General features: G+C 37.9%; 1 long non-coding RNA gene across 1 annotated transcript in view; it reads left to right on the forward strand.

Annotated features, from left to right (window-relative positions):
• Positions 1-813: 813 nt before the first annotated feature.
• Positions 814-22,951, forward strand: part of LOC147826703 (uncharacterized) — a 57,546-nt gene continuing 35,408 nt past the window's right edge. The window contains exon 1 of the long non-coding RNA XR_015453415.1: positions 814-1,171. This is a non-coding gene — a long non-coding RNA (uncharacterized LOC147826703). The remainder of the gene's footprint in view (positions 1,172-22,951) is intronic.

Consider the following 22,951-nt stretch of genomic DNA (forward strand, 5'->3'; position numbering starts at 1 on the left):
GAAATATCACCATGAAGCCCATTAATTTATACAATTCATTGAATTAATATTAATTAATTAATTTTTAAATGAATTTAAGGAACCAACAAGAAATCTATATAAAACTATAAGGCAAATTATTGAAGGCATAGAACTAAAATGCAAAGAAATGCTCAACCTTAGATATGGGGACTTGGACAGTCATCTGATTGGTGTGGGACAACCTTGACAAAAGATTACACAAAGAATGGTAAGAATAATTTGCCAGAGAATGTTGCTCAGAGTGTTGATGCTCCAAATGCTTATTTTTTAATGAGTAATTAACCACACAATAATCACTCATTTAAAAGATTGGCAACCACATATTATGTGGAAAACTTTTCAACTTGCATAGTATGTGGTGCACAGGTGAATTGAGCAGCCCTTCTAACAACCTCCTCCCCTTGGTTTGGGGACATTAATGTATTGCTAAAGTCTTTGCAGAATGTTGCTCTCACACTTTAATTGTGTTAACTTTTAAGGTAAAAAATAATAAAAGAAGAAAGTAAAGAAATGAGATCTCATTGTAAACAGTAAAAGGCCCACTTAAAATACAACACACACACAGACACACACACAAAGGACAAAATTGGCAACTTCCTATAAAGGTAAAGGCATGTTGGAAAGTTAATTGTTTACCAGACTCTCATCTATTCAGCCTGGCTGTTATTGTTAAAGAATGGCCCGTATAGAACTGACCCGTGTCAAAACACGTCACTTCTATAAGCCACCTGTTGGGACTCATGTGTGTTTGTGTGTGAGAGGCAAGGTACAGTGTTTGCTTGCTCAGAGCTGTATATACTAGTGGTATTTGCAGTTAGGGTTGTGATACAAAAAGCAAACAACTACATTTCATTCATATAGTTTCCTGTTTCCTTTTCGATTCTTCGGAGGCAAATGATTTCTTTTTTTCCTTTAAGAGTATAGATTCCCCTGGAGTGAAACCTGATTAAAACTCCAGCTGGGAGTGGAGAACGCTTCAGCTAATGAACTGGCATCAGGAAGTGCCCATATCTTCATGACCTGGTAGAGCTCAGCAAAAGTGTTGATTAGCAGACACAGACTGTCCAGCCCTGATCCAAGACACTGAAGACTCTCTTTGAAGAACTTACTGGTTCTTTCCTAGCCGCTCTCAGGGACAGGAATGCTACTGGTAAGTTTTTATAAAACTCATATTTTCTTTGCCTCACAATGAAACTATTCTTTTTTATTAGTCCATATTAACTAGTAATATAATATTTCATTGTCACAGATATAAAATTATTTTTATTGTTCTTTTCTAGAGATTTTTTTAACTGTAAAAGAAATATTTTTAATTCTTCAAAGAGGGAGGGAAAAAAATCCTCTCCTTTGTAAAACATTTTCCTTCTACCTCTACTATATTTGCTTTATTTGTCCTGCCCACCCCCACCCCATGCCACATTAGAAGATAAGTATTTTCATTTAATTCATAGATTGAATGAAACAAATTAAATCACAAGACCTCAGTCAGCTCTCACACTCTTACTGCTGAAAAATATAGTACCATATTTTAGTGAAAGCAGGAAATACTTTCAAGGAAGTTATTTCCAAGCTACACAGTTAAATAATGATTTATTTACTTTTTATGTAGGATTAAAAGCAGGTAGTTGGTAATGTTCCCTCATGAATATTTCCACTGCCTTTATATAATAAAAATATGTTGATATAAATCTATGACTAACAAGCTTTTCCAGATATTCAACTTGGAAATCTGAAGTAAAATGTTAAGGAACATGCCTCAAAGATTCAAACTGATGTTATTGATTTGCCAGTGGTATCATAGAAAACTCATTGAGTCTCACATGGTTCCCCTCTTCTGGGGCGGAGCAACAACTGCATCCCCAACAAGAGATTCTTAGGGGAAAAAAATGCCAAGATACCTACCATGTACATTCTGCTATTAACATATTGTTATATTGTCTTCTTTAAATACTAATAATATCCATCTATACAACCATTGATTCAATGTCTTTATTTCTTTTTTTTTTTTTTTCTTTTGGTACTGGGGATCAAACTCGGGTCCTTCTGCTTGCAAGGCAGGCGGTGGAACCACTGAGCTAAATCCCCGGCATGAGTGTCTTTATTTCTATGGTGTATCTTAAAGTTGAAGACCTTTGTAAACTTCACTTCTAAACATTAAGGAAAGATATCAGCAGGTAGAGTTCAAAACTTGTTTAACTTTTTCCTTGAGAAATGAATAGACCTTTAGTGGGCCATTTGATGGGTTTTGATAAATGCATACACCTGTGTAATTCAAACAGAACACAACCGTCACTCCAGGTCTAAAAGTCCTTTCATTCCCTCACCCAGACAGTTCCTGCTCCCGCCACCCTCTAAAGAACAAAAACTTGTCTTTATACAGGATACATACATAATTTTTTAAGATTCATTCATGTTGATGTGTGTGTCAGTAGATCATTTCTTTTTCCATATTGAATAGTATTCCATTGCATGAAAATATGACAGTGTACACTTCCTCTTATTGGTGGACACCTGAGCTTTGTTTGGTTTTTAGCTATTATAAATAAAACTGTTATGAATATATGCAAGTCTTTTTGTGGGTATATGTCTTCAGTCTTTTGTATAAATATCAAGGAGTAGAATTGCTGGATCATACTGTAGTTACTTTTAGTCCTACAAGACACCACCAGGGCTTTTTGCAAAGTGATTGTGTTATCAGCATTGTATAAGAATTTAAATTTTCCACTTCCTTGCCAATTTGGGAGTTTTAATTTAAATTTTAAGACTGAAGGTATAGCTGAGCAGTAGAGAACTGTCCTAGCATGTCTGAGGCTCTGGGTTCAACCCCAACATAGCAACAAATAAGTAAATAAATACAGAAATATCACAGTTCATGAATACTTCTGTTTGAAAACAATCCAGTTCACAAACAAAAGCATTGGACACAATTTTGCTTCCAGTTTGCAAACTTACAGTGGCAAACATGACCACGGCCATCTTCCACACATGAACACAAATGCATCCATCTTCCCCAAAATCGTGAAACAAATTAAGTTCATAAACCGACGTACCACTGTACTGTAACTTTAGACATTCTGGTGGTTAGGCAATGCCATCTCCTTTACATTTACTTGAAGACTAATGTTGAGCATTTACCCGTGGGGGACATTAAAGATTTGTATACCTTCCTTCCTGACCTATTCAAATGTTTGGCCTATTTTATTAAAACTGGATTGTCTTTTTATTAATCACTTGGAAGAATTATTACAGGTATATATTGTGAACAAAAAGTCCTTCAGAAATATATATTTTGCAATTTCTTTCTCTCAGTCTGACATTTGTCTATTCATTCTTTAAATGTATATTTTGACTAGCACAAGTTTAAATTTGATAAAGTATAATTACCAGCTTTTGTGTAGTTACTAATTTCTGGGGTCTACATAAAACATTCTTTTCTACCCGTATATTGCAAATATATTCTCTGTTTTATAGGCCTTGTGGGCTTCACTTTTTTTGGAGGGGCTTCACTTTTATGTTTGCTTTTAAGATAATGTTGGGCTTATTACTTGGGTTATGTGAAGCAGAAATGGCGATTTTTTGCATATATTTATATATATGGATTTCTAGATGGGTCACTGTTATTTTAAAAAAAAAAAATCCTTTGTCTAGGGGTTGCTTAGGAGCCTTTGTAGAATATCAAATTACCATAAAGTGTGAAACCTAATTTTGGATTCTTTATTTAATTCCACTAATCTATTCCCATACATGCAAATATCACACTATTTTGATTACTATACTTTTATGATAACTTTTAAAGTCAGGTAGTGTAAGTCCTTCAACTTTGTACTTTTTCAAACATTTGTGTGTGCTATCTTTTTGCATTTCTGTAGAAAGTTTAGAATCAACTTATTCAAAATCTACAAAAGACCACAGTAAGATTATGACTAGAATTGCCTTGAATTTATAAGTTAATTTAGAAATAAGCTTAGCAATATTCAGTTTTCCAATACATAAACATGGTATACCTACTTGTTTGGTTTGTTTTGGTACCAGGGTCAAACTCAGGACCTTGCAATTGCCAGGCAGTTGCAGTGCCACTGAGCTATATCCCCAGCCCTGTGGTGTAACTGTTTAAGTCTTATTTTACATCTCTCAAGAGTGTTTTGTAGTTTTAAATACAGAAGTCTTGCATATCTTTTGTTAATTTATTCATGTTTTTTAACTGTGCTAAAGTAGAACTGATTTCATTTTACAATTCCTGAACCTAACATATAGAAATACAATTGATTTTTGTATCTTACCCTTGTATTGGGAGACATTGCTAAGTTCTTCTAATAGTCACGCCTTAGTATCCTTACAATTTTCTACCTAAATATTCATGTCACTTGAAAATAGAGTTCTAATTCTCTTATTATGATCTTCAAGCTGTTTTAACTTTTATTTCTACCTTAGTGCACTGAGTAGAACCACCAGTGTAAGGCTGAATAAAGTTGGCTGAGGTAGACATTACTGTTTAGGGCCAAAGCACTCAATATTTCTTCTTTCAATGTTATGCTAACTCTTGGTTTTTCACAGATGTTCTATATTAGGCTGAGGAAGATCCTTTCTGTTCCTAATGTGCTGGAGATTCATAAATGGTGTTGAATTTTGTCAAGTGCCTTCTCTGTTTATATTGAAATAATCATGTGATTTTTTTTCCTTTATTCTTTTTTCCTTTGTTCTATTAATATAGGAAATTACCTGACTGAATACCAAAGTTTAAACACCCTTGATAAAATCTAAGATAGACCCGACTTACTCATCTTGTCATTCTTTGATATATGTCACTGGGTTTTATTTGCTATTACTTTCTTAAGATTTTTGTGATTATACTCACTAGGACTATTACTCTAATTTTCTCTTGCTGTTTTGTTACTATCAAGTTTGGGTAACAGAATTAATGCAAGCTTCAGATAATGATTCAGAATTATTTCCTCTGCTTCTATTTCCTGAAAGATTTTACACACTGATATTACTTTTTTCCTTAAATGTTTTATAAAATGCACTCATCTTGTAAGAACCATCATACTCTTCTCATGGAACAGGAGATTGGTCATCATAATAGTTACCATGAAGCCTTCCAATATGTCAGTTGCTATAATAGGTATATTATATGTATTAGCTCATTAAATAGTCAAATAATTCTGGGGGGAGAAGGGGGAGACTATATCAGTTAGTGGCCTGGCCTAAGTCAGTTTTAATTCTAAGTAAGATCTTTCCATTCAAATAAAATCTATAAAATTTATTTTTATAGTCATTTAATCAAAGATAAACCCACTAATGGAGAATCATTCCAGCTGCCAAATCTATATCCAATTCATTAGGTTTCCTTACTTCATTCATTTCATAACATTGATTTTTTTTATATACTGGGGATTGAATCCAGGGCCATCACACTGAGCTACATCCCCAGCTCTTTCTTATTTTTGATTTTGAGACAGGGTCTCACTAATTTTCCCAAGCAAAACTCAAACTTGTGATCCTCTTATGTCAGCTTCCCTCAGTGCTAAGATTACAGACATGTGTCACCATGGCCAGCTGATAATAATGATTTTTTTTTTTTAAGAGTAGGAAAAATTTATTGGGAGAAAGAAAGCTTCTGCCTAAGAGAGACAGAAGGGGGTCTGGAAAGTGGGTTGCCCACTTACCCCACTTTTCAAAGATGTTTTATACTGCAAAGCCATGTGTTGAGGTGGGTACAAAGTGGGACAAACCTAAAAGACCCAGTGGAAATTTATAAGGTGGGCATAAGGTGGGACAAAACCATGACCAACCAATAAGATTACAAGTACAGTCACCCAGGTAATATTGATTAAATGGGGATCAAATGGGAAAACAAGTCACATACAAGGAATTTCCCATTTAGAATATCAATCATTGCTCTCTATCTCTAGGGGAAGTAGTGCCTCTTCTTTTTTTTTTAGGTATGGGGGATTGAACTCAGGTCCTTGGCTTGCACAGCAGGCGGCGAAACCACTGAGCTAAATCCCCGGCCCTGCCTCTTCTTTTTATAATGCTAACCAGTGAATGTGCCTCAATTGTTCTCCATGTTGGTTCCTTGCTGTGTTGGCTCCTGGAAGGCTGGTCTTGTCTAACTGCACACAAGATATCTAATTAACTTACCTATCTGGAATATTCCCCCTCTGAAGAAGTGCCCCTAACTGCTGTGAGGTGGCAAAGGGCAAAGACCGTTCTGGCTACTTCCAGCTGAAGAGGGTCATAGCTATGATCAGCAGTTAGAGTTGCTCTACAGAGTCTATCTAAAGGCCCTGGATAGGTGCCAGGCTTTGTCATCTTGGTAGCCATATAGCTTTGAGTCTGGAGGAGATAAAGCCAAAGAAACAGTTAATACATGAACCAAATTATAAGGTTAGCAGGACTGCTATGAATATAGCCAACAAGTGTTTCCATTGGGAGGAAGTAGTAATAGCCTCCCACAAAGAAGATAAGAAGATCTAGAGGAAAGCCAGGGATTTAGCTCAGTGGTTCTGGCACCTGCCTCACAAGCGCAAGATCCTGAGTTCGATCCCCAGTACCAAAAAAAGAAAAGAAAAAAAGGTCCAGGGGACTTCAGAATCCAACATAGAAGTCATATTGCATAGTTTAGTAGTTATGGCCATTTTACAAGGTCGATCTGGTGGATCCCAGTAAAAGAAGTATAGAACATTTGTCATTGGTTCCATTTGTATGACTGCTTGGAGTTTGGCAGCCTCTAGGCAAGAATAAACAAAACTTTTAAGAAATTAGAGCATGAAAATTTAAGCATGAGCACACTAGAATGAAAGGGCAGGTTGGGGAGAAAGGAGAAAGTCACACTTAGAAATTGAAATAATGATTGTAACCTGCTGACTCTTAGATTCTTTTATTGATAAGAGGTTATCTATAAGTCTGATACTTTGTCATAAATCTCTCTAGTTTCAGCTGTAAGAAGATAGGAGACAATTTGATGAACAAATTTTGCTAAGAAATATAAAACTCTAGCTGAGCTCTTTTAGATTTTACCATAGTTTTTTTGCTAATGATCCATAATCATGGTCAGCTACTGGTAGAGCTGGAAACTGCCAGAAGGGGTCAGTGACTGGAGCTGCTTTTTACATCTAGCTTTATTACTATGGCATTATTTTATACCTCTTTTGGTTATTCTTTCCTGCTGGGTGTTAAGACCAAGTTAAAGTGAGACCTGTGAATCAGTATGAACCTCTTGCTATCTATCAAGGTCAGTTAAATCTCCTCAGGCATTACTTTGGAACCATGCATGGAGCCTCTCAGCTCCTCTGCTAGTGTCAGCCGTCAGGATTGGTCACGGCCTTGCTTGACCATGTTGCTTTCAGTGAAAGCGTGGGAGATTTCTCCCTCTTGGTGGCCCTCCTTTGGTACACGGTGCATTTGTCCTCTGGTGCCCAGCAATCTCCCTACTCAAGAGGTTGAGTGATTTACCAAAGATGTAGGATCCTGTAGGAAAGGTTCCTTTGTGTTCTGGATCTTTGTTGACCTTGAGGGGCCAGGGCCAAAATATTGGCTATCCTCTTAGCCCAGTTACCTTTCTAGCTTTGGTCTCCAAACTTTAGTTGTTGAACACCTCTGACCAGTAATCTTGGTGGAAGACCTCCAAAATGATATAGGAGAAAGAGATGTAACTCTCAAACCTACTAGATATCCAAAACACGAGTTTGTGTTCTCTAAAAATCAAAGAGTGAATTCTAGGAACAAGGGAGGTTAAGAGTAGCAAAAATGTATTGGGAGAAAGAAAGCTTCTGCCTAAGAGAGACAGAAGGGGGTCTGGAAAATGGGTTGCCCCAACATTGATAAATATTAATTGAGCACAAGTTGAGGGCCAGGTACTATGTTGGGCACTGTTCTAGGCTTAGCAAACAAAAACACCAGAAAAACTTGCCTTTGTGAAGCTTAAAAACTATTACTCTAGACAATAAATATAAGTAAGTGATTAGGTGGTAAATGCTTCAAAAAATACAACAAAGCAGGTTAAAGAAATGGGGGAATCTGTTTTAAATAAGATGATAAGAATAGACCACACTGAGAGGGTAACACACCTGAGAAAAAACTTGAAGGTGGGCCAGGGATTTAGCTCAGTGGTTCTGGCGCCTGCCTCGCAAGCACAAGGACCTGAGTTCGATCCTTGGTACCAAAACAAAGAAAATACTTGAAGGTAAGGGAGACACCAATTCATCCCTTCAGAGGAAGATCATCCTTGGCAAAGAGAACAGCTGATTCAAAAGATGTAGATGGAAGTTTGCTAGGAGTGAAGAAGCAAAAGCCAGGGGCCAGTGTACCTAGGATGGAGCAAATGAAGCAGAGAGAAGTAGGAGAGAAACTCTGAAACCAAATGAGACTAAATAACAAAAGGTAGTAGAAGGGGATACTACAAGGACACTGGCTCATAGTCATAGATACTGGCTCATAGAAACATGGGAGCATGCAGGGTTTTGAGAAGGTACGTGTCACAGTATACTTCGCACGTTTAAAATGCTGTCTCAAGGGTAGAACTAAGAGCTGGAGACTTAGGAAGGCTCACAATTTTACAAAGCTAATTACAAAGGTACTGCCCTTTGGAACTAGCCATCTGGCAATCAAACGCTGGCTGACACAACAGAAAAGCCATAGTCAGTTCCTCTTGCCTCTTCTTCTGGCCTGTGTAGTCTGCAGTTACAGTTGGGTCAGTAAGATGCTACTGTCCAGCAGCTCAGTGGCCACCACCACAGGTTTGCCTGACATGTTGCAACTTGCCTCCACCCTAGACACAAGACTCAATTTAAGAAGGTGCCTAGTGCTTTGGGTTGGCTCCCATAACCAGGACTCTGGCCACTTCAGTCAGTGTCTACAGCAGGGAAAAAAACACACCAGAGAGCCGCAACTCCCCACCCTCCATCAGCACCAACCTAGCACACAGCACACTCTACAGGGCCTAGTAGTCCCGACATGAGAAACTGTCTGCAACTCTAAGTGGAAATCTTGTAATGGAAAATGGTTACAGCTGAAAGGTGACTCTAACTATGACTACTTTAAAATAACTAATAGGTATGGGCAAAAAGAGTACACTCCTTGCAAAGTTTTAGGAAATGCAATAAGAGATATACCAAACTGGAGATATATCAAGCTGGAGGTTGAGACATAGGAAATACCAACACTCTAGGAGGCTGAAACAGCAGGAAGATCACAAGTTCAAGTCCAACCTGGGCAAATTAGGACTTAATGAGACTCTCTCTCAAAAATAAATAAAAACAAATTTTAGGCTTCTGCACAGCAAGAGAAACCACCAGCAGTGTGAAGAGACAACCCACAATGTGGGAAAAAATCTTCACCTGCTCTTCCTCAGACAAAGGTCTACTATCTAGAATCTATAAAGAACTTAAAAAGATCAGACCTCCTCAAATTTAAAGACCCAATCTGAAAATGGGCATCTGAAATGAACAGACATTTCTCAAAGAAGTAGAAATAGCAAATAAATACATGAAAAAATGTTCAACATCACTGGTCATTCTAGAGATGCAAATGAAAACAACGCTGAGATTCCACTTCACTCCAGAAAGAATGGCTGCTGTCGTGAAATCAACCAATAACAAATGCTGGCAGGGCTGTGGGGAAAGAGGAACCCTGCTCCACTGCTGGTGGGAGTGTAGACTGGTGCAAGCACTGTGGAAATCAGTATGGAGATACCTCAAAGAACTAGGACTGGAAGTGCCATTTGACCCCACTATTCCACTGCTGGGGATCTTCCCCAAAGAATTAAAAGAACCATACCACAGTGATATATGTGGTCCCATGTTCATAGCAGCACAGTTTGTGATAGCTAAAACTTGGAAACAGCCCAAATGCCCATCAACTGGAGACTGGATAAAGAAAATGTGGTTTTTTAATAAAATGGAGTACTACTCAGCCATAAAAAATGAGAAATTAGAGACATTTATAGCTAAGTGGATGCACATTGAGGCGATACTCTTAAGTGAAATAAATAGGACACACGTGTATAAATACCAAATAGTTTCTCTGCTGTGAGAAACTGAAAGTGTAAATAAGGACTAAATGTATAATAGGTAATGTGAAATAGGAAGAAAAGGGGCAAAGGGGAAAGAAGTGGGAGGGCTAGGGGAAAGGATAGAAGGGAATGGGATTAATATGAGAAAATGGAAAACTAGGAACAAAATCTTTGTAAATAGGGAAGAATGGAGGGGTTGAAGGGAGGGCTGGGCAAGGGTGAAAAATAAGAACCAAGAGAGACTATGTAAAGTTGCAAAAAATAAATAAATAAATAAATTTTAAAAAATAAAATAAAATAAAAAATAAAAACAAATTTTAAAAATAATAAAAATGGTTGAAAAATGTAGCTCAGTGGAAATACAGGTATAATGCCCTAAATAAAAGCTCTTTCTGTTTTAACAAATATCTAATTCAAAGAAGGTGATTGAATAAATGCCTCAGTCAATCAAAATGACTGAAAATATCTAACAACACTGAACCAGAGCCCACAATACTGCCATGAAACAAGATATATCAGGCTGGGGTGTGGCTCAGTGGTAGAATGCTTGCCTAGCATGCTCAAGCCCCTGGTTCTACCCCAGCAACCTTAAAAAAAAAAAAATGTACTTATACCTAGCATACGATTTGTCTACATCCTATCAGGTTGAAGAGCATAGGAGCTACTCAGTTGTAAGTAGATTTTTGCGATTCTGCCCTGCCTAGAAAAATGAAACATTTTGAAAAAAAATGCAAAAGTGAAAATCTAAAGGCACCTCACTCATGCTCTCCTTGGGCAAATAGAGCTCAAGTGACTCCAACCTTAAAGGAGCTTAGAGAGCTATTATTTTTCAATCATAAAAGGATTTTGACTGTTTTGCTCCAGGGATGAATATCTAGCTAGAGACAAAAAGAGTAAAGAAAAAAATGAAAATATTCATAGCATGAACTTGAGTTAAACACAGTGTATATATTCTTAGGGGAGAAAAAAAAAACTTCAGGAAATCCACACCTTAGAGAATTGCAAATTTGGTAATGTTGCTTTCAGCAGTACAAATGCCTGTTGCTTAAACAACTGAATAGGAATATCAAAATGAAAATAAAACTGTTTTATGATTTTCACTTTTTCCTGTTTATTTTTTGAAATTCTCCAACAAATACTTTATCTCTTAAAAACAAAAAAAAAACTTTGAATGTTAGTTTTAAATCATCCTTTAGAGACACAGGAAGTGATATGAAATAAATTGAAAACTACTAAATACATTGGGAAGAATGAGAATAGTCTCTTACAATAATCATGAAGCTAAATCTGAAAAATTTTAAAAGATGGACCAAACAGATTCAGACCAAAAATAATGGAATTTTCTTAAAAGAACAAATCTTCAAAGGTCTTAAACATAGTAATTCCTGGCACATAGAGGAAGAGTGAATCTTATTGACTATATTTATTGAGCACCCACCAAATGTCAGGCACAGTTAAAAGTTCTTAATTTCGTATGATTCTCCATAAAACTCTAAAAGTGTTTTCCTAAACTCCTAGAGTAAACAACTCCAATAATCACTATATATTAGGCTTATTCTTATAGAATAGATGATCTTGTTTCTAAGAATGTTTTCATCAAAGATTTACATAAAGGCACAGAACACCTATTCATTAAGCTTAGAGGTGTAAATGTATAAGAAAACATTAGGTTGTACACCTTAAGTATTTCTAATTTTATATGCCAATTATAACTCAGTAAAGCTAAGAAAAAATTTGTGGGTGACATAAAGCTGAAAGAATTTTCAAATACATGGGATGATAAGAGAAGGATTCAACTAGATCTTAGAGGGCCAAGACAGATGGACTAAATCTAACAATATAAAATTAAGTGGATATACTTGTTAAGGACGAAGCAACCAACCATAACAATGTGAAATACAAGAACTACAGCTTGGCATTTTGGCAATAATGCTGGTTTTTAAAAAAAGATATAGTGTATTTATTCTGACAGTAGGTACAGTATTAAAATAAATACATTGGGCCAGGGATTTAGCTCAGTGGTTCCACCTCCTGCCTCACAAATGCAAGGACCCAAGTTCGATCCCTGGTACCCAAAAAAAAAAAAAAAAAAAAAAAAAAAGAATTAAATAAATAAATAAATAATGAGGCTTTACTGACAGCCACACCAGTCGCGGTAACAGAACAGCTAAAATACAATAGATGCCTATGCTGCCCAGGTGGAATCTAGTAAAGCTAATCTGAAACATTACCTTCATAGTTTTTTTGTTTTTTTGTTTTTTTGTTTTCTGGTACCGAGGATCAAACTCAGGACCTTGCACTTGCCAGGCAGCTGCAGCACCACTGAGCTAAATCCCCAGCCCATCTTCATAGTTTTTAATTAGTTACTTCACTTTTGAAAAACTGGGAACAAAGGAGAAAGAATACACAGGATAAGGAACACAGAACTGTGTAATATGTAGGTATGTTTAGACAAAGGAAAGGAATTTCAGGTGACATCATCTTCATGAAAAAGGAACTTGCTAGTTTTATACTCAGGAACAAGAAGTGGGATTTCAGCTCATCTGAGGGGCAGAGCAGAGCTACTCAATGGGCTCAGGTGGTACTGAGTCCCTGGTCACTAGAGGAATTTAAGTGTAGGCTGGCACCTAATTGGCCAAAAGTTTTTAAAAATTCCATAATGTTTGGTCAAGGTGATTTGATTTTCTTTCCAAACCTAAAATTGAGAGAAAAGTTCTCGAGGAAAAGATGGCATTTGAGTCAGTCTGAAGAGAAGAAGGCTTGGAAACTGAATCTGGTGGCCCATGCCTGTAATCCTAGCACTTGGGAGCTGAAGCAGGAAAAACACCATGAGTCTGAGGCCAGCCTGGGCTACATAGTGAGTGCAAGGCCAGCGTGAACTACATGGCATGAGCCTGTCTCAAGGGCGGGTGGGGAAAGAAGGTTTGAAATACTGAGTTGTCCAAGAAATAGAAGAATGTGACACGATAGGGTTTCAAAAGGAAGACAGAGAAAATCAATCAAGAAGACACACAGCCGGTCAAATAGTGAAGTAGACACAACATGGCAGGACATGAGGACACATCATTTTTCATTCAGCAAGTACAGTTTGCGCAGCTTCCAGCCTAGATGAGCTTCTAAGGGCAATTGATAATTCAAAAACACATGTACAGAGACAAATCAGTGTTGTTTCAGCAACAGGAAAGATTATGGTTCAAGGCCTTGATGATGTTCATACCATGACAGAAACATGGCTAACATCTCATGCATCTAACTCTACAGACACAAAAGAAAGACACGACACTGGCTTCAGACCTTGCAGATGATGCAGCATCCACACAGCACGTGTCTTCTTCAGCTTTTTTTTTTTTTTTTGGTACCAGGGATTGAACTCAGGACCTTGTGCTTGCAAGGCAGGCGGTGGAACCACTGAGCTAAATCCCCAGCCCATTCTTCAGCATTTTTAAGATGAATGAGGTATTTTTGTCTCAGAAAGAGGGCAGATAAATCCAGCAGGCAAAGGAAATGGCATGTATGTTGGGTTATTGGCCACAGTTTGTGCTTTAGTATGAAACTATGAAGATACCTGTGAATGGCACTGCTTTTAGACCTTTTCTCAAGGCCTTTGAAAACAAGGAGGAGACAGGAGCCTTTGATACTGCATAGAATTTTTTCCTATCATTGTCTGATGTAGCCAGCTATAAGCATTCCAAATACTAAACCATTCCTTGGTGGCTAGAAATTTATTTTCTTACTGTCAATGAGCCCTTTCTTTCAACTCTGACAGGTTTTTTCTTTGGATTAAGGCAATCATTTTACTTAGTCCCTCCAGCCCTCAGGGCATACACAGCATTTACATTAGGAAGGAGATTTGGCAAGAAGGGCAAGTTCCACAGTTCCCGAGCAATCAGCACAATGAATATGTGGGGCTCCAAAAGAGCAGCCAGCAAAACAGGCAGCCCCAAGAGAGCAGAAGGAAGCAACAAAGGAAAAGAAATGTTCCTCCCCTAGGGGAGGCAATAACAATGGTAAGAAAAACCACAATCCCAACCACACTGCCTATTTTACTGAAACCTTTGAGCCATTTTCAAAGTATACCTATTGTCCTCTGAGTGGGATTTTCGAAAGTGATAGAGTACTTGATCCCACTGAGAATTCTGAATATACCTTAAACTCAGATCTTCTATCTGTAGCTATGAAATCCAGATTCTTGCATCAACTTGTTTATGTATGCGCTGCTTTCATCCACTAGTGTATTCGTTTATGTCCATTCAGTGAGTGTTTATAGAAAATTTTATTATGGACTCATCATTTTTCTAAGCCCTACAGACACAGAGGTAAACAACAGAAGGACATCCTTTCATGGAGCTTTATTTTATGGGGACATATAGACAAACAACAACAAAAATACAAGGAATAGAAGTAATTGTGATTAAAATAAATGCATCGATATGGTTTAGGTTGAAGGTCAAGAAGGCCTCTTTGGGATGTTGGTATCTGAACTGCAGAGGGAAGGATGCCCAGAAACTAGTCACTGGTGGTGCAGAGGAGATTCCCAAGCAAGAAGAAGATTTGTGCAGGGGGGCTGGGGATTTAGCAGCCCCTCATGCTTGCCCCCCAAGCACAAGGTCCTGAGTTTGATCCCTGGTACCACACACACACAAAAAAAGAGTTGTGCAAGTGTTTGGTTGGAAATGAGCTCAGCAAATGCAGGACTGCAGACAGGTCCATGTGGTGGAGAACTCCTGCTCAAGGCACTTTGCCCTGAGTGCTTCACAAGGAGGAAATTCGATTCCACATTTGATAGTCATGGATGTCTGACAGTATGTATCATCCACCATCTCTTTTCACTCAGCTCTCAACTTCTACTGAAAATCCTGTGGTTTGTGTTTATTATGATGCCTACAATGACAGCATGGTGGACAGTGAACAAGAAATAGCTCATATGATCTGTGAGTGCAGAAAACATTAATATCTACTTTTAGAAAGCTGCATTAAAATCAGTATATATTCTAGACATTGGGAGGAAATCGGAGAATATGTAAAACCATTTTTCCATGAGTATGCGGTACCACATATGAACAATGAAGTATCATTAGAGCTTGGGTAATTCCTCCTAACTCCAACCTACAGCACTTAGACACCACTAGATGGCACCATGACTTTTTTCTGTTTTTACCTTTCTTATTTTGATTTATTGTATTTTTCCCCTTGAAATCTTTCATGCAGAATATTGACAATGGAAATAATTTCTGCTCTCTGTATTGTCTTAACATAATTAATAGTCTTCATACTCTCTGGGGTAGCATAAGCATGATCAATCTAACTTCAAAATACTGATGAATTGTAGAATTTCACGAGGAAGTTTAAGGTGATTAATGTGCTCTATATTTCATTCACACAGGACTATGTGGCTCTTTTTTCTTCGTAGTGAAACTAATCTGCTCTCTGCCTCCTTGTACTTCATTTTCATTAATTTTGAGTTACTCTCCACAACCCAAATAAACAAGTTTCCAAGATTTTCTTATATGTCCTTCAAATAGCTCTTAACTTCAGCTCTTCCTAGCTATCCCTATTGCTAAAATCCTAAGACTTACAGAGCTATAATTCTCACTCTGTGATCTTTTCCAACTATCATATTTTTCATTCTATCCTGAACATGAAAATGTGATTGATATTCTCAAAACACTGCTTCCTCCTGTCATTGTATGACTGAAGACCTTGTATTCACCTTGTAGTATCATTTGGATGGAAGCTAAACTCTCACTGTGCCATTATATTTCAGTTATCCTTTGCCTAACCAACTTTATCTTCTACTGCAATCTAATTAAAAATCCCTTTCCAATCAACCCACAGTATCCTTTGCAAAACATGATTCTCTTGAGGGGAAGGAGAAAGGAAAAATTATGAGAAAAAAATGGAAACAAAATCTCTATAAATAGGGAAGGGTGGAGGGGGTGAAGGGCGCACAGGTAATGGGGAAAAAATAAGAACCAAGATACATCATGTACAGGTACAAGCACCCAATAATAAATGTAAACATACTGTATACCTAAAATGTACCAATAAAATAATTTAAGCAGGGCTGGGGATTTAGCTCAGTGGTTTCACTGCCTGCTGCGCAAGCACAAGGGCCCATGTTCGATCCACGGTACCAAAAAAAAAAAACTATTTAAGCAAAAAAAACCATGATTCTTTTAGCATGGATTGTGATTTGTTTGATTGGTTGGTTAGACTGTCAATAAAATGTATGAAACAGGGGCCAGGGATTTAGCTCGGTGATTTCACCGCCTGCTGCGCAAGTGCAAGGGCCCGAGTTCAATCCCTGGTACCAAAAAAAAAAAAGTAAAAAAAAAAAATGTATGGGACATTTCACATATTTTTCTTGTCATTATTCCCTACTCACACAGTATAATAACTATTTATATCACATTAACATTGTATTAGCTATTAGAAAAAAAATCTAGAAAAGATTTAGTGTAAGAAGGATGTATGTGGTTTACACAAATACTGCATATTTTATATAAGGAATTTGAGAGTCTGCAAATTTGGCGGTCTGCAAAAAGTCCTGCAATCAATCCCTTGTGGATACTGAAGGACAACTATATTTACCAATCTATATTATACTCACTATGAAAGGAAAAATAGAAAATAGATATCAAGTGCTGAGAAAATCCATTGGAGAATGAGAACTCTTGGGACCAGAGTCTAGAAATCACTTGGCGTATGAGGTGAGGCTCCAGCTGGGAAGAATAGGACAAATAGGATTTGGATAAGTTTGTCCTGCTCTGAAAAGATGCAAAGGCTCACTTTAAGGGGTTACAAAAATCAATTACTTTCATGCCTCTTGCCTAAATTTTGTTTTTCCATCTGACTTTTCTTTTAACCAAAAGCAAGTCTGTCTCAATATTAACTTTGGGGTCTGCTTTTACGCATCACCACAGAAGTCTGACCAGACTCTCCAGGTTGGGACCTGACAGTGCAACATTAGGGTCTGGCCTACATCTGCTGAGATATCTCACCCCATGCCTTCATGTGGCTTTGAAAACACTAGAGACCATGCCTACAATATCACTTTTAAACTTTTATTTTTATTAATACACACTTGCAGTATACAATGATTAATTTCATCGTGAGAAGTTGGCACACTTACATAGCACAGCTTAATTCTTTTTTACTTCCCCTTTCTCCTCCCTCCTCCCTCCTTCCATCTCTTGGACTCCTTCCCATTTGCAAAAGATCTCTTTCCCTGTTTCCTATTATCTATTTTTTATTTTGCTCTTTAATTTGTTTATACTTTGGGTTTCTCACATAAGAAAAACCATGTGATGTTTAAGTTTGTGCATCTGATTTATTTCACTTAACATTATAGTCTCAAGATGCATCCATTTTCCCTCAAATCACTCAAATTTATCCTTCTTTATGGCAGAGCAGTACTCTATCTTGTATAAATACCAGATTTTCTTTATCCATTCATCTCTTAATAGGCATGTAGGCCACCTCCAAGATTTAGCTATTATAATTTGTGCTGCTGTAAACATGAGCATGATGTATCCTTGTAATATGATGTCCTGAATTCTTTTGGGAAGACACCTCAAATGGGGATAGCTGAGTCAAATGGAATTTCTATTTTTAGTTTTTGAGGAATCTCCAAACTGATTTCCATAGTGATTGGACTAGTTTACTTTCTCACCAACAATGCAGAAGAGTTCTTTTTCCCCACAGCCTCACCAGCATCTGGTATTATTTGAATTCTTGATAATACTCATTCTTTCTGGAGTAAGATGGAATCTCAGTGTTGTTTTAATTTGCATTTCTCAAATGCCCAGAGATGTTGAACATTTTTTCATGTATTTATTGGCCATTCATGTTTCTTCTGAGAAGTGTCTATTCAGTGGTCCATTTTTTGATTAAGTCTTTTAGCTTGAAGTGTCTAATTTTTTTGAGTTCTTTATGTATTCTAGGTATTAGTTCTCTGTCCAAGGCATAGCTGGCAAAAAAATTTTCCCATTTTCTAGTTTGTCACTTCACTCTGTTGGTTGTTTCTTTTTCTGTACAGAAGCTTTTTAATATGATATAGTCCCATTTTTTGATTCTTGATGTTATTTCTTGAAAGCTTGGTTGGAAATTCTAGCAAGGGAACACAGCTACTTGTGTACCCTTGACCAAGGAAATGGTCCTCCTCTATCAGGGGTGGTCATCCTCTTCGACCCAGCATGCAGCTTTGGGAAAGACGCACATGGAGTGGTGAGGGAGGAAGTGGACACCCGCCTAGCCAGCCAGATCAGCTGAATCAACCCTGGCGATCAACAGGGTGGCAGATGTCTCAGCCAGATCACCCTCACATCCTCTTGATGTTATTTCTTGTGCAACTGGAGTTCTGGTCAGAAGGTCCTTGCTTATGTCTATGTCTTCAAGAGTTTTACCTACTTTACCTTCCATCAGGTTAAGTGTTCCTGGTTAAATATTTAGATTTTTGATCCATTTCGGTTTTATTTTAGTACATGATGAGCTATATGGGTCTAGATTCAATCGCCTGCATGTGGAAAGCCAGTGTTCCCAGCACCATTTGCTAAAAGGGCTGTCTTTCCTCCAGCATATGTTTTTTTTGTTTTGTTGGGGGGGGGGGGATTGAACTCAAGACCTTGTGCTAGAGAGGCAGGTGGGCAGCCCCACTGAGCTAAATCCCTGGCCCTCCCACAAATGTTTTTGGCTCCTGCTTCAAGGTTCAGATGGTGGAATGTGGCTGGGGGTTGTTTCTGTGTCCTCTATTCTTTTCCATTGATGGTAATCATGAATTTCTTTAAGTACTCTTTGTCATGGAAATGCCTTATTTCTCCACCAATTTTGAAAGATAATTTTGCAGGATATATCAATATGGGTTATAAGGTTTTGTTTTTATCAGAGCTTAAAATACTGCACTCCTGGCTTTTCGAGTTTGTGTAGAGAAGTCTGCTGTAATTCTAATGGGTTTACTTTTGTAAGTTATCTGTTGATTTTCTCTAACAGCTTTTAAGATTCTGTCCTTTTGTTAGACTTCTAGAATTTTGACTATGATATGCAGTGGAAAGATCATCTTCTGATATGAGTATTTTGGGTTCTATATGCCTAATTTATCTGTATGTTAATTTCTTTCCCCATACTTGGAAAGTTCTCTACTTTTGTTTTGTTTTGTTTTGTTTTGTTTTTGAGAGTCCTGCCCTGTAGTTCAGGCTGGCCTTGAACTCACTGTGTAATCCAGGTTAGCCTCAAACTCAAGGCAATCCTGCCTCAGTCTCCCAAGTGCTAGGATTATAGACATGCACCACCATGCCCGGCTTGTCTGCTATTACTTTTTTTTTTTTTTTTATTCTTTTATTGCTACATTGTAGGTATACAACACAATTACATTGCTCATTGGGAATTGTACCTTTATATAATGCATCTTGTTTCTTATTTTTTCCCCATTCCTAGCCCTCCCTTCATGCCCTCCACCTTTCCCTATTTACAAAGACTTTATTTCCATTTTTTACATTTCTCATCGTTTTTCCTTTCCCTTCTTCCCTTTCCCCTGGCCCTCCCACTACCCCTACCCCTTTGGACCTTTTCTTCCTATTTTACATTATCGATTATTCATTCTAATCATTGGTACCTTTTAGGTAAACAATATAATGACATTCATCACTGGAAATTTGCATCTTTATATAGTCTCTCTTGGTTCTTATTTTTGACCCTTGCCCAGCCCTCCCTTCAACCCCTCCATTCCTCCCTATTTACAAAGATTTTGTTCCTAGTTTTCCATTTTCTCATATTAATCCCATTCCCTTCTATCCTTTCCCCTAGCCCTCCCACTTCTTTCCCCTTTGCCCCTTTTCCTCCTATTTCACATTACCTATTATACATTTAGTCCTTATTTACACTTTCAGTTTCTCACACCAGAGAAACTATTCGGTATTTATACATGTGTGTCCTATTTATTTCACTTATGAGTATCACCTCAATGTGCACCCACTTAGCTATAAATGTCTCTAATTTCTCGTTTTTTATGGCTGAGTAGTACTCCATTTTATTGAAAAACCACATTTTCTTTATCCAGTCTCCAGTTGATGGGCATTTGGGCTGTTTCCAAGTTTTAGCTATCACAAACTGTGCTGCTATGAACATGGGCGCACAGATATCACTGTGGTATGATTCTTCTAATTCTTTGGGGAAGATGCCCAGCAGTGTAATAGCAAGGTCAAATGGGACTTCCAGTCCTAGTTCTTTGAGGTATCTCCATACTGATTTCCACAGTGCTTGCACCAGTCTACACTCCCACCAGCAGTGGAGCAGGGTTCCTCTTTCCCCACAGCCCCTCCAGCATTTGTTATTGGTTGATTTCATGACAGCAGCCATTCTTTCTGGAGTGAAGTGAAATCTCAGCGTTGTATCCCATTCGTGCTGTCTTCTGATTTTCACTAATTGCAATTAATTTTAAATTAGTCTTCTTTGCATGATCTAGCAGCTACTGGATGCATTTTCCATGGTCCTTTGTTTTTAAGGAATCTAAGTCTGTGGTCCCTGCATCAGCCCTATCTTCTAGTTCTGAACTGTTCTCACATTAGTCACTTCTGCTGCCCACACTTTCAGTAAAATTTTTTATTTCCTGTATTTCTATTTGCTTCCCTTTTGTAGACTCTAATTCGCTAAACTGGTTATTCATATTTTGTATAATTTTAGTTCAGCTAGCTTTTTTTTAGCATCTTCTACAAGCTTACTAATCATTTTATTATTTTATCATTATCTGTTTAGTTATATCATCTTTCATCTCACCAGGCACCTCATTGATTTGTTTTCTTGTCTACCCCTTTATCATTTTGTATAATTCAGCTATTTGGCTTTGACTTCCTCCCCATTGATGCCCCATGGGTCAGCTCTGGGGGAGTTGGCAGTTTGGGAAGGCATTTTGTTGACCTGTTTTCTTGTGCTTCTATTGTGATTTTTAAATTTTTTAAAATTTTTTTGCACTGATGGTAACAGGTTGATTATAGTGGAAAGGCTTTTTTACTAGTATGGAGATTTCTTTACTTAGTGTCTGCTCTGGGTGTGGCTAACTATAAACTTTTCTTTCTGTTTAAGATCTGACCACTTCCTATTTATTTGGAGAGGAGTCACTGGTCCAGTAACCAGTTCTCCAGAAATAAAACATATTTGTTGATGACACAAAGACAAAGAAGATATATATATATATTTTTGGTACTGGGGATCAAACTCGGGTCTTGGCGCTTGCACAGCAGGCGGTGAAACCACTGAGCCAAATCCCCAGCCCAACAAAGAAGATATTGACATATAATAGAAACCAATTAAAAGCAGCAACTATGCCACCCTAGCAATAGCAACAAAATCAGTAACAATAATAGAGTCAAAGTAGATACTGACATACCCTAAGAGCCAATGAAAGCTACCCCTGTATCATCCTTAACAGTAAAAAGGCATCTGTAATTATAAGACAGACAGAAAGACAAAACAAATACTGACCTACAGTAAATATTTAATAAATGAACCAACTACACCACTATTTTTTTTTTTTTGGTACGGGGGATCAAATTCAAGTCCTTGCACTTGCGCAGTAGGCGGTGAAACTACTGAGCTAAATCCCCTGCCCTCCACCACTATTAACAATAGAAAAGAATTCAACAATAACAGAAGAGTCAACTAAATATCTAAAAGTTAATAACACTTTATAGTAATTTTAGTACAGATGGAAAGGTGGGGAAGAGGAAAATGAAGTAAGAAAAACAAAGAAAAGGAAGATGAGAAGGAGAGAGAAGTGATATAATGAATCCTATTAAAAAGTAAAAGAAAAATAATAGAACTAGATAAAAATAACAGAAAAAGACCAAGCAAGAGAAAAGAAAAACCAGAGAAAAAAAATAAACCAAAAGAAGAAAAGCAAGGAAGAAAGAAAGAAGAAAAGGAAAATCCCACTGTAATCCCAGCACTCAGGAGGCAGAGGCAGGAGGATTGCCTTGAGTTTGAGGCCAGCATGGGTACACAGTGAATTCAAGGCCAGCCTGAACTACATAATGAGACCCTGTCTCAAAAAAAAGAAAGAAAGAAAAAAAGAAAGAAAAGGAAAGGAAAGGAAAGGAAAGGAAAGGAAAGGAAAGGAAGGAAAGGAAAGGAAAGGAAAGGAAAGGAAAGGAAAGGAAAGGAAAGGAAAGGAAAGGAAAATACTAAAGAAAAAGAGAAATGAGTTTTTTAAAAAAATCCTCCATGTTATTGAATAAGAGATTTCTTTCCAGAGTCTGCAGTATTGGAATCCACCTGATATGGGAGAGAGATAGTCACTGCTAAGACCTATTTTATTTCCACATTTGTGTTTTTGTGTATGAATACTGAATCCTGCCCTTGCCCTACCTTTTCTACTGGGCATGGTCAGTCAATGGGGTCCGCCCTAGGCCTGTATTCACTCTGGCCAGTCCCAGTTTCCATGTCCCTCTGCATGCCCCAAGTCACAGCTTTCTCTGCCTACTTTTATGGTCTGTGAGTTTGTGAGGTGCCCCTACTGCAGAGGAGCCTGTCTGTACACCCCAGGTTATGGCAACCATCCAAGTTGAGTCAGGTCCTAAGCACATTGGTGACCCCAGAAACCCTGAAGTAAAATTGTTCTGTAGCTGTCTTAAACAATTAACCCCTTCCCAAAGTGGCTTCTAAGTTAACCCCTCTCAATTATGGTGGGAATGCACTGGATTTCTTCTCCAATTCTAGCGGCCACGCAGAAGTCATTTTAGGAGTAAAGCTCCATGGTGTTTTTGCGATTCACGATAACCATGGGCTTTTCTTAAGACTAGCACTGCCAGCCCAGTCTGTCGTTTCTCCCTGGAGCTGCGACCCTCTCCAGGTTCCCCTGTGTTAGTGGACACGGGCCCCCTCCGCAGGAGCTAGGGTCACCCTTTCAGGTACCTCCGTTCCAGGTCC

The sequence above is a fragment of the Heterocephalus glaber genome, unplaced genomic scaffold (assembly GCF_053883595.1).
Source record: "Heterocephalus glaber isolate CG9 unplaced genomic scaffold, H.glaber_assembly_v1.0 deba00001461, whole genome shotgun sequence".
Taxonomy (NCBI): Eukaryota; Metazoa; Chordata; class Mammalia; order Rodentia; family Bathyergidae; genus Heterocephalus; species Heterocephalus glaber.